We start from the raw sequence: 8654 nt of genomic DNA, 5'->3' as shown, positions 1-8654 counted from the left end.
CGTCCCAATATGCTATGCTCTATTTAGGCGCGTTTTTGTGTCATTTCAACTTGGTTTTGACTCTTGTTAGAACCCTAGACACTCTCATTTACTTCCCTTCATATTTTTAGGTTAGATTAGGCTTAGATTTATGTTTCTTAACACTTTTGAAGCTTGTAATCTTGGATTTGAAGCTTGGATTCCAACATTTCAAGATTCCACCATCCATTTTCAATAGAGAAGTTTTCCTTCCTTTTATCTCTTTCTTTTGCAAGATTTATGTTTGTTACTTATGCTTTTGTGTTCTTTATGCTATTTAATCATGAGTAGTTAGTTTATGGACTTGAGTTAGGGTTGTATTATCTATCTTGATGCTTGATTTGTGATTATTGCAAAAAAGGGGAAGAACTCCAACGTAGGGTTCATGTGTTTATGAAGGTGTTGTGTTTATATCTTGTTAATGTTTGATGTACACATTCATTAGCTTGTTTTTGGAGGATTCTTTGCCTCAACGAGAGTTGGGTGATGAATCCAAGCCACCCCTTGCATAGACCCAATTTCTTCCTACGAAAATAGGGGAAATTGGGGGTTTTAGATGCTTTGTGTGCTTGATGAACTTGGAATTGATTCACCACGAAAGTGGGGCAATTCCTTGTTCTAATCCTTGTTTATTAATCACGAGATTGGTTTGTAGACTAGGATACCTACGTGCATTCCCGCTTGATTCCTTGGTTATTTGTTCTCCCTAATCCCTTAGGTTGTTAAAGCATCTAGATGATAATGCTCCCTAGCTTGAGTCCTATTTCTTTATTTAGTGTTTACATCTTGTTAATATGTGTTTGTCTTACTTTGTTTAGTTAGCGTAACCTCAATCTCGTTATGATTTGCTTAGCTTATTGTTGATTTCCTTATGCTAGTGCCTAGTTTATTGTGATTGCATATTGCGTGCCATATCCCCCAATCCCCTGAGGACGACATAACACATCCGTGCACTCACCACATCTCATTTTTGCTACAATAAAAAATTGGCGCCGTTGCCGGGGATTGAAAATTTGGTGATTCTATGTGATTGCTTGTTTTGCTAGCATTAGAGTTTAGGGAATCTTAGGAGACTAAGCTTTTTTCTTTCTTTTTTGTTTGTTTTTATTGTTTAAAGAGCTAATTATCTTACCTTGATTGAGATTTGGTTGAAGGATCTTTTCTTTGTGCATTCACTCTTAATTGAAAAGGAATAGTTTTCACCACTCAATCAAGAACTTTGAATCATGGAGGGGTATGATTTCCAAGAGCAAAGAATGTCATTGCCGAATTTCATCAAAATTGGTATAAAGACCTTTCAAGGTGGTCCACTTCAATCATTCCTTTCTTATTCTAAGTGGTGTTCCTATTGTGGTGAAGCTCATGCATTGGAGAATTGTTACAAGTTAAACTCCACAAGTCCAACACCACATCAAGATTGTCAAATTTTCCCTCAAGAGTGTGGTGTCAACATGAGTCAAGAAGTTCCTCAAGAAAACACTTTTCAAGCTTTGGTGCCACAATCTCCATGGTGTGCTATATGTGGTGGTTCTCATTCTTTGGAAAGTTGCCATATTTTGACTCCTACTTACCAAGTGCCTCATCAAGATGATCAACTACAAGCTTTGGAATATAATGTCAATGTCAATGAAGAAGCTTTTCAAGGAGGTACACCACCAATGTTCATGCCACAACCTCTTTGGTGTGCCATATGTGGAGGACCACATGAAGCCGAAGGATGCTACATCTTTGATCCTAATTTCCAATATCAAGGCCAAGTTCAAGAACCTCAACAAGAATATCAATACCAATTTCAAGAAGTCCCTTACCAAGAACCTCAACTAGAATGTCAACCATTTGATCAAGAGTCCGAGATGAAGTCCATGATGGCCAATATGCTTATGCAAATGAATGAGCTACAAGTTCAACTAGACAACATGATGGTTCAAAGACAAAGTTTGGCAACTCAAGAACCCGTTCAAGAATTATCTTCCAATGGAGAGGTTCTACAAGAGTTGTTTTTGCCAATTGAAGGTCATGTGGTTAATGAAAATGAAAAGGAGAGTGAGGACCTTGAAGATGAAAATGAAGAGGTTTATGATGAGTGCATTGAGATGGAGACACCAAGTTGGGAAAAAAGTGTAGAGTTGCAAGGGAATGATGATAAGGAGCAACTTGGAGATGGTCCAAGTGAAGAAGTTCTCAAGAATGATAAAATTGATGAAATTTGTGGCACACATGAGGAAAGACCTTCAATGGATGACGCTCCCTTGGGTGAGAACTTTAGAATAACTTGGGAACCGGGAGGTGTCAATGTTTATGAAAATGGAGGCCCTCATTGGCTTATTTTCATATCCAAGGATTCTTCTTTTGTTTTAGTGCATGAAGATGACCCAAGATTCTCCCTACTTGTCAAAGATGAAGAAAATGAAGAAGAGGAAAAAAGTGGAGATCAAGAAAAGGATCAAGTTCATAGCTACTATCTTGATCCAAGGTTTAGGAAGAAATCCTTGGTTGACTTATGGATTAAAAATGGCTTTGAGGAAGGGATATGTTTGAAGTTTGATTTTGATGAGCATAGTTTCTTAAACTTTGAAGTGGTGAAGATGAGCTTAAGAGAATTTATTGATGGCTACCACTTGAAGTGCTTTTTGGAAGAAAAGGTCGATGGAAAGAAGGGGATCTTCATTCTCAAATCCTTTGATGGTTTGCTTGAGAGGTTGAGTCGAGCTAGCGACATTAAACTTAGCGCTTCATGGGAGGCATCCCATGTTATCTTTCATTTTATTGCACTTTACTTTCTTCTTTATTTTTCTTAACACTTTTATTTTTGATATATCATGCTTCCACTTGTGCTTTCATGTATATATGCTCTTGATTCTAGGAATGACACCAAGGAGTATGCTCAATTCCAAGAAGGCTTCATGATGATTCTTTGACACAAGAAGATTCATTAAGGGAGTCTCATCTACCTTCTCTACTTTCTTTAATTGTGTATAGTGCTTTACTCGATGTAGATAGTAGAGATTGTGCTCCTTGTGCTTATTGTGATATCCTTCCCCCTTGTTCTTTGTTATCTTTCACATCGAGGACGATGTATCCTTTAAGTGTGGGGGAGGGGATAATTTGGGTTTTTTCTAAAAAAATTGAAATTTTTGAAACTTTGCTTGGATGACTCATTGTACATTTTGTGAATAAATTGTCTTTCTATGCTAGAAGTTGTGATTACTCCCTCTTTGTTGGTTGGTGGTTTGTTTTGGTGGAACTTGTTGCAATTCAACTTGTGATTGATGAGCCAAGGGGTAATACATGATTGATCTATTCTCTTGCCAATACCCTTGTTAACCACTTAATAATTGAATAAATTCTTGATCTAGTGTGTTGTGCATTGCTAGTGAAGGCTTATGTGAGATTCCGGTCATGGTTGTTTTGCTAGAACTTGCCTAATTACTCCCCAAGTGAAATCTAAGATTTGCATGTTTTGAAATGATTTAGGCCATTTTTGTTTAGCCCGAGCCTTTCAAGCTTACCCTTTACACATGTGTTTACCCCTAGTTGTCCCCTTTGAGCCTTTTGTTTGTTTAATAAGTGCTAAGCACGTGTCCCCTCTTTGTGAATCTTTTTCCTTGTGTTAACCCTCATCATTTAACCCTTAAACCTTAGCCAAAATGCTTCCCTTCACCCTTGAGAGAATAGAGCATTTATTCTTTTTTCTTTGAAGAGATCTTTATTGGAGCTTGTTTTGTTAGCAATCCTCTTGATAATTTTGTCTAAGTGTGGGGGCCTTGATTCGTTGAATAAGTTTGTTGGTTGATTTGAAAAAAAAAATTAAAAAAAAAAAAAAAAAAAAAAAAAAAGATGTTGAGTAAATTGAGAAAAAGTGTTGAAAAAGATGAGAAAAATGAAAAGAAAAGAAAAAGAATAAAAGTTTGAAGTTTGTTTTGAGAGTTGTACTCAACCCCCCACCACTTTAGAGGTTTGTTTTGTCCTTAAGTCTTGTTTGCTCCTTAGTCTATAGAAGTTAGATCTCTTCTAGCTCCAATTGTGAATAAATGTGAAGTTCTCTCCTTTGTTTTATTCCTATACCCCTTCTTTGTTAGCCATTCACCCTTAGCCCCATTACAAGCCTAATAAAGACCTATTTGATCTTAGCATACATTCTTAGAGTTGATCTAGTGGGAGTATGAAGGGCAAGCCTATGGAATCTCATTCAAAGCCAAGTTTTGCATAATCTCAACTTAGCATTTGTGCACACTTGATCCTCACGTACTTTAATAATTTTGGTGCTTGGTTATTGGCTTGAGAATGGAACTTGTGTGCCAAGCTAAGGTGATTCTTGAAACAAGTTGTCTTGTAGCAAGTTGGTTTGTGGTTTGATTGGTTGTGCAAAGTGGGAGTGTGATCAATTTCATTGCTAGGTTGGCAATTTATTTATTGTCTTTGCTTGAGGACAAGCAAATGTTTAAGTGTGGGGGAGTTGATAAGTGCATAATTGTTCATATTTATACCCCATGTCTACTCAATATTTAGCCTTGTTTTGCTTATGAAGTGTCACAATGTTGTTCAAAATGATCTTAATTTTGCTCATTTGATCCATTATGCACAATTCATTATCTTTGAGTAGAAATGAAGGATTTTAGATCATGTTGGATGCATTTGGAGTCAAGGGGAGCCAAGGTGAAGCTAAGGAGATGGATGAAACACTTCCAAAGGAGCCAAAGAGTGATGTTTTCAATGGTGTTGATCATATGGACAAATTAAACCAAGGCAAAAGTGGAACAAGTGTCAACAAGCTGAAATTCTTGCATGGATTGTCCACTGTTCTGTTTTCGGGCCATATCTCGGTCTAGAAATATCCAATTTATGTTATTCTTATCCCATTGGAAAGAAGACTCAAAGAGCTACAACTCATATTCAGACATCAAAGCCTAAAAAGGAATCCACGATGGTTGAAATTATCCTTGAAGTTGAAGTTCCAAACTTACAATTCAAAACTGCCACTATTTGGTTTTTTGACCATATCTCTGCCTAGAAATGTCCAAATGGAGTGATTCTTGCACCATTGGAAAGAAAACTTAAAGGGCTACAACTTTGTTGAAGACCATAAGTGCCAATAAAATGGTTTTATATGAGAAAAATAGCCTATAAGTCAAAACAAGTGCACAGAATTCTGTTTCCAGCAGCCTCGTACGCCCTGCCGTACGCCCATATGCATGCCAGTACGCATCTCCTCTCCCTGATCCAGTTTTCACTGGAAATGTACCAAAAATCATACCCCCTAGCATATGCCCATCCCTGAGGGCGTCCCAATCTGCTATGCTCTATTTAGGCGCGTTTTTGTGTCATTTCAACTTGGTTTTGACTCTTGTTAGAACCCTAGACACTCTCATTTACTTCCCTTCATATTTTTAGGTTAGATTAGGCTTAGATTTATGTTTCTTAACACTTTTGAAGCTTGTAATCTTGGATTTGAAGCTTGGATTCCAACATTTCAAGATTCCACCATCCATTTTCAATAGAGAAGTTTTCCTTCCTTTTATCTCTTTCTTTTGCAAGATTTATGTTTGTTACTTATGCTTTTGTGTTCTTTATGCTATTTAATCATGAGTAGTTAGTTTATGGACTTGAGTTAGGATTGTATTATCTATCTTGATGCTTGATTTGTGATTATTGCAAAAAAGGGGAAGAACTCCAACGTAGGGTTCATGTGTTTATGAAGGTGTTGTGTTTATATCTTGTTAATGTATGATGTACACATTCATTAGCTTGTTTTTGGAGGATTCTTTGCCTCAACAAGAGTTGGGTGATGAATCCAAGCCACCCCTTGCATAGACCCAATTTCTTCCTACGAAAATAGGGGAAATTGGGGGTTTTAGATGCTTTGTGTGCTTGATGAACTTGGAATTGATTCACCACGAAAGTGGGGCAATTCCTTGTTCTAATCCTTGTTTATTAATCACGAGATTAGTTTGTAGACTAGGATACCTACGTGCATTCCCGCTTGATTCCTTGGTTATTTGTTCTCCCTAATCCCTTAGGTTGTTAAAGCATCTAGATGATAATGCTCCCTAGCTTGAGTCCTATTTCTTTATTTAGTGTTTACATCTTGTTAATATGTGTTTGTCTTACTTTGTTTAGTTAGCGTAACCTCAATCTCGTTATGATTTGCTTAGCTTGTTGTTGATTTCCTTATGATAGTGCCTAGTTTATTGTGATTGCATATTGCGTGCCATATCCCCCAATCCCTTGAGGACGACATAACACATCCGTGCACTCACCACATCTCATTTTTGCTACAATCACCTTGCAAGGTAAACATGGTTCAAAAGCAGTTCATAATTATGAATATAATAATCAATATATAGTTCAAAAATTATGAACATATAGTTCCATAATTATGAACATAGTGTTGTGAACATAATTATGAACATATAGTTATCTAATTATGAATATAGAAATTCAATAATTGTGAATATGAAGTTCAAAATTATGAGTATATATCTTTATAATTATGAACATATAATTCAATAACTATGAACATTGAGTTCTGTAATTATGACTATAGAGTTCAATAATTATGAATATGAAGTTCAAAGATTATGAATATATAGCTTTATAATAATGAACTTATAGTTCAGTATTTATGAACATAGAATTGTGTCCACCTTGCAAAGTGGACACGGTTCCACAAACTATTAAAACCCAACGTGTCAAATGGCTCTTATTTAAAAAAACTTATCTTAATGGATTCTTAATTTTTTTTAATTTTTTTTTAGTTTATTAGGGGATTTGGGAAAGATTAACAAAAAATGTATATGAGTTTTAGTTTTTAGCAATTTCGAGTGTTTTAATAAAATATAAAATGTTAAACAGATGAATTTCTTAAAATTTTGACGAATTTGCCAAATAATCAAATTACAATAACAACAACAACAACAATAATAATAATAATAATAATCCAAACAAAACTATATACAAAATAAAATTAAAAACAAAAACAAAAACAAAAACAAAAAAAAAAAAAAAACAAAAAAAAAAAAAAAAAAAAACAAAGGGGAGTCACGGGCTCCGTTTGTAAATGATTTTGAAATCATTTTTATCTCACGTTGAAAATGATTGAAAATAGAGAGCTCCTCTATATAAGAGGATCAATGATCCCCTTACAAATATAATTTATATATATATATATATATATATATATATATATATATATATATATATATATATATATATAGAGTAATCCAAACAAAACGATATACAAAATAAAATTAAAACTAAAATAAATAAGAAGAAGACAAAAGGGTGTCACGGACTCCCCTTTGTAAATGATGTTGGATCATTTGATCCCACATTGAAAATGCTTAGAAAAGGAGCTCTTGAGCTCCTCTATATAAGAGGAGCAATGCTCCTTTTACAAACATAATTGCTTGCCCATCAATGTGGGCAAGTATTGAGAAGTTCAAAGATTTTTTTAGTACTATTGACTCGTTAAGTTATGCTGTGGAATTGTGTCCACCTTGCAAGGTAGACACGATTCCAAAATTGTTTATAATTATGAATATATAGTTCAACAATTATGAACATATAGTTCTATAATTATGAACATAGTATTGTGAGCATAATTATGAACATATAGTTATGTAATTATGAATATAGAGATTCAATAATTGTGAATATGTTCACATATAGTTCAGTAATTATTAATATATATAGTTCAAAAATTTGTTAAAGTTTTGGTCAATTTATTAATAATCAAATTAAAATAATAATAATAATAATAATATAATCCAAACAAAACAATATAAAAAATAAAATTAAAATTTAAAAAATAAGAAGAAGACAAAAGGGAGCCACGGGTTCCCCTTTGTAAATGATGTTGGTCATTTTGATCCCACATTTTCTTGAAAATGTTTGGAAAGAGGAGCTCTTGAGCTCCTCTATATAAGAGGAACAATGCTCATTTTTTTTTTAGTACTATTGACCCGGCAAATTGTGTTGTGGAACCGTATCCATCTTGCAAGATAAACACGGTTCTAAAATTGTTCATAATTATGAATATATAGTTCCACTATTATGAACATAGTGTTGTGAACATAATTTTGAACATATAGTTTAGTAATTATGAACATAGAGTTCTGTAATTGTAAATATAGAGTTCAATAATTATGAATATGAAGTTCAAAGATTATAAATATATAACTTTATAATAATGAACATATAGTTCAGTAATTATAAACATAGAACTGTATCCACCTTGCAAGGTGGACACGGTTCCATAGCATAACTATTCGATTGACCTTGTTACATGTATACTTTACTTTCTCAACCTATTGAAGACCAACGTGTCAAAATGCTTTTATTTAAGAAACCTTATCTTAATGGCTTGTTATTTTAGTTTTTTTTTTTTTTAAAAAAAATTTTAATTTATTAGGGGGTTTAAGAAAGATTAACCCAAAACGTATATGAGTTGTTTTAGTTTTTAGCAATTTGGAGCAAATTGCTAAGTTATTAAATAATATTTTTGGTGTTTTGATTAAATATAAAATGTTAAACAGACGGATTTCTTAAAATTTTTACGAATTTGTCAAATAATCAAATTAGAACAACAACAACAATAATAATAATATCAACAACAACAACAACAACAATAATAATAA

The sequence above is a fragment of the Ipomoea nil genome, unplaced genomic scaffold, assembly GCF_001879475.1.
Source record: "Ipomoea nil cultivar Tokyo-kokei standard unplaced genomic scaffold, Asagao_1.1 scaffold2280, whole genome shotgun sequence".
Taxonomy (NCBI): Eukaryota; Viridiplantae; Streptophyta; class Magnoliopsida; order Solanales; family Convolvulaceae; genus Ipomoea; species Ipomoea nil.
The sequence above is the reverse complement of the archived record's forward strand: the minus strand, read 5'-3'. Positions refer to the sequence as shown.